The following is a 4,914-nucleotide window of genomic DNA, read 5'->3' on the forward strand; positions in this document are numbered from 1 at the left end:
GGTACTTGGAAGATGAGTTGGTTATTAAAATTAATGAATTTGTCTTCTCCCTCTGATTTCTCTATCTGTCTCCAGTTTCTCTTGATTTGGCTGAAAGACCAAAGTGGGAATTCTATTACAGAATTAGAGGGATTGGGCACCACAAAAGGGAGAGCAAATTGGCAGATGGAAAATTTGTTAGAAATGTACTGTCTCGGGGCAGCTGGGTAGCTCAGTGGAGTGAGAGTCAGGCCTAGAGACAGGAGGTCCTAGGTTCAAATCCAGCCTCAGCCACTTCCCAGCTGTGTGACCCTGGGCAAGTCACTTGATCCCCATTGCCCACCCTTACCAATCTTCCACCTATGAGACAATACACCGAAGTACAAGGGTTTAAAAAAAAAAAAAAAAAAAGAAATGTACTGTCTCATGAAGTCATCTGCACAATGAAAAAATATCATCTGGATGTCCATTGGGTGAATGTGGGGCTGGCCTGTGGTCAGGAGGGCAGAGGGTGTGTCACTGTCATTAAACAAATCATCATAAGGATCTGAAGTGTCATCCTCAAGGTTTCTAGGAGTCGCAGTCTGACCAGTCGTGTCTCCCTCTATCTTGCAGACCAAGTATCTAAATTTGTAATCCAGCATTAACAGCTTCTGTAGGAAATAAAATGGCAACTGATTCTCTTTGTCTGGCTGAGTGTCATGCACAGAAGTCTTGGAAATCAGATGGAAATCTGCCCGGCCCATCTTCCTTGGGTAGTAAAGCTCCAGACCAAGCCTTATGGCTAAGTCTAGAAAGCTGGACATTATTACTTCCTGGTGTTTAATGGTACTTAGTTTTGGTTCACCTGACTTTTTCTCTCTCTGAGAGACACTTTCCAGTTCTTTTTCCATCTGGTCCATCTGTACACAATTCAATGTAGCTTCATATTCTCCACTGATGAGGAATTTCAAATCTTTCTCCAGAGTTTCCCAATCATGACCTACCCTGGGTTTTGAGAGTACACAGAGCACTTCTTTGGACCATGACTGTCCCATGTGAGATTGCATAAACTCCAAACGTTGCTTCTTTTCTTCTGGAGACACAGACTTAGGTCCAGTAGCTACTGTGAGTCCTGTGAACAGAAGAAATGCCTGAGCCATATAGCCACACTTCTTTTTAAGATACTGGTATTTTTCATGGGCTTCTTTCATTTCACATGATAGGCATTTTAATTCTTCATATCCTAAGAAATAGCAGAAAGTTTGGTTTTCCTCCTTGTACCCTACACTAACTGCTATGGAAAGTAGCAGTAGGTATGCACCTAAATCTTCTGCCTCTCTCAAGGCCTTCAGAAAAGAGCTAAGAGATAAACTTATCTTAAAAGTAGCCTTTTTTCGAGCTCCTTCCATCTTTCCTAAGAAATCTGAGTTAAGATTTATTTCAAGAAGGTCATTCTTTACCTTCTCTAAGAGATGAATGAAATCAGCAAATTCCAAGACATGAATGTGTTGCTGTTGCTTCACTGAGTGGAAAATCCACTGCATGATTGAGTGACACTGTGGGAAGTTTTTTACTTGATAGATATGAAGATGAAAAAGGCTTTGCAAATGAGGTTTGATGAATTTTTCTTCGTGAACTGAAAAATGTTTGCAAAAGTTATAAATGTCCACCAGGAACTGCTGCAGAGCTGGGTCTCTGAGACAGATGTTAATCCAGGAGTCATAGTGTCTCGTCTTCTCTCTCAGCTTTTGCATGAAGTCCATTAGTTTCGTCAACTTCTCCTGAAGCTTAGTAATTTTCCAGGATTTTACTTCTTTTAAAAAAGCTTTTGCATCCTGCCCTACACTTAGTAATTCCTCTCCATCTTGGATCCTTACACATCGGCCTGTCAGGGCTGTGTAAACGTCTCTGAGGCAGCGAGTTAGTTGAAGGGGATCCTGAAAATCCAGTCTATGATTGGACAGAATTATGTCCCAGACAGGCACTAACTGATAACCATGGTCAATGACACACCAGGTATAGTTACTGGCCATAAGACCAGCTTTCCACTTTGGAAAAGAAATCATATCTGGAGGGCCTCCTGTTTGGTATACAGACAATTGGATTCCTGCATGTGAATTTGTGGACCTTGCATTATGGGAAGCGACTTGGAACTGAGAGAGCAATGCATTCATTCTGTCTATAGCTGTCACCCCAAAACCAGTTTAGCTGCCTCTAATGTACTCATCAAGTGCCTCTGCAGCATGTTGCTTCATATCATGCAGCTCCTCTGACCTGAAGCCCTCTGCCACTGCTTTCCACCAGAATATTCCTCCCAAGTACAATGGGCCCTGGTTCACATGAGAACCAAACCTTTGGAAAAATGCTTCACATCTATGCCTCACTATTTGGGTTTCTGCACCATTAGAGTGGATCAGAAGTTTCTCTAACTGTTTTAACTCTTGCAGAGCTGACCTGCTAAGATAGAGTTTATTCTTTGCAAAATAGCAGGAAGCCAGTGGAATGTAGCTGAACCTGGTGATGCAGCTGTAAGTGTGTTTAGAGTGTTCCTTATAGATCTCTCTGGAGTCGGAAGGCCTGGTGTAATTAGTGCTGATTCCAGATTCCATCCCCAGTCTCCACCTTTGGACAAGAAGCTAACAGTAAAGCCCAATTTCTCCATGCTTTGAGTAAAAATGGACTCTTCGTGAGAAGACAAAAATTTTTTTGTTTCCATCCACATTTCTTGTATTGAGCGATAGATGAAGAAATTAGCTGGGAGGCTGAGCAGTTCTTCTCTTGTCTCCAAAAGATCCTCAGGTTGGTTGGTTTGGTAAATTCCCTGCAGGATTAAGCCACCTGACACTTGTTTCAGGAGCTCCTTGTCAGAGAGATTCTCCATATAGGAGATTGTGTCCTCCATGAAACTGAGGTGCCTCCTCATATTTTCTATGGCTTCGGTTAGAGATTTCTCAGAAAGTGGCCAATACTCTGGTGGGGTCTCCATTGCCATCCTCAGCTCTTCTTCTTTCCTCCTCACAATCTCCTCCTGGCGACTTTTACCTGCTGCCTGCATCTCCCTCATTTCCTTTAAGGCTGACTGTGCCTTCTCTTGTCTCTCCTTCATTATCACCCAGTGCTTCTCTTGCATTTCGCCTAATCTTTGGGTGCTGGACAACTAAAGAAGTTTCTCTAAAGTCCATTTCTCCCATAAATATTTTGCCTGGGATTTCAGTGTCAGAACTTCCTGCTGTTCCAGGTGTTGTAAGGCTTGGACAAAGGTCACACCCAGGCATTCCTGCATCTTAGGCACCCAATAATGGGGATCCAGACCCAATTCTAGCAACTTCTTCTCCAAGTCTTATATTCCTGGATCTCCGTGATATGGTTCAACAGTATTATTCCCTGGCAGAGACATGGCTATAGGAGAGTACAGAACGTCAATTAGTCAAAAGATGCTTTCACTTTGGGAAAAAGGAGTCACAAAAGGTAAGGGTATAAATTATAGAAGGGGTTCCATAGGAAATATATTCACTCTGCTCTTCTTCTCCAGTAGCAACACTAAATGTACATAATATATACAGATGCAGAAAAGTCTGATGACTTGGTAGAGTGGCGTCTGGAGCATAGCAAGATGTGGAGGATAGAGGTCAGGACAGAAACATCACATAGTTTGTTTAAATCATATAACTTTATCCTCTTTCATCATCAGAATTGTAAACTTTCCTCATTTCACTTAGAGGAAAATCTCTTCTACTTCTTGTAGCCTTCTGTGTCTTCTTGCAGAAGGCTGATCTTCAGCAAATTTAGAAAATTTTTACTCAGACCAAGTATAAAAATATAAGTTCCTTTTCCTGGATTTTAGCATCTTACATGATCTGTACCCAGTCTACATTTCCAAAATTAAGTATCTAAGAATGTTTGTAATTAGGGAAGAAAGAACCAAAGGAGCCCAAGAGATTGAAGATGCCCAACTGAAATTTGAATCATAGAGCAAGGTTCTAGAGGATAAAAGGAGTGGGATCAAGGGAACAGATGAAGAGCTTAGCCTTGGAATGACTCTGAGTATGGAGGACAAGAGTAAAGGGCCAGTTTATTTAACCAGTTCTAAATTTGCTTACCTGTATTAATTTACAAATGACATCTCTTCATCTTGCCTGAAAGGACATTATGAAAGGCCTTGTAAAATGCTTTGCTCAAATGTAGATATCATAGATGCTAACAAGATGAAATTTAATAAGGATGAGTGTGAATTACTATATTTGGCTTCAAAAATTCACCTGCTAAAAGAAAGATTTGGTTCACATTTCTATGAAAAATGCATGGATTTTTTAGTGTTCTCTAAACTGAGAACAAGGAAATAGGAGATGTAGCAACAAGAAAAGTTTGTGTGCTCTTAGGGTGCCTTATAGAAATAAGGTTGAAAAAAAGGAGATATTATTTGGTGCTCTATTGTCTACCCTAGGAATATTACAATTTTGGTATTATATTCACTTTGAGATAGTACATTTATAGTATTAAAAAGATATTGATAAACTGCAGAGTTTCCAGAGAAAGGTAACTAGGATGGTCAATGTTAGAGGAAATAAGCTGTTTATCTTCAAATATCTGAAGGACTGTTCTGTGTAAGAGTGTTAAACTTTTTCCTTTGTGGTCCCAGGAAATAAATCTAATTATAGGGAGATTCTGGCTCAACCTAGGAAAAATAGTCCTAACATTTAGATCTATGAAAAACTAGAATGTATTGCTTCTGGAATTGTAATTTCTTTTTACTGAAGGAATTCAAGTAGAAGCTGGATGACTACTTGGTAAGGATACTGAAGCTTGATTCATAAATTGAGTAGGGATTCAAATAATTGGAAAGGTCCTCTACAACTCTCGAATTCTATACCTTTATAATTATGTTAATTACATATAGATCCTATGGCCCAGAATGGAGGCCTTAAATTTATATGAACTGAGTTCAAACTTCAG

Source organism: Gracilinanus agilis, chromosome 3 (genome assembly GCF_016433145.1).
Source record: "Gracilinanus agilis isolate LMUSP501 chromosome 3, AgileGrace, whole genome shotgun sequence".
Classification (NCBI taxonomy): domain Eukaryota; kingdom Metazoa; phylum Chordata; class Mammalia; order Didelphimorphia; family Didelphidae; genus Gracilinanus; species Gracilinanus agilis.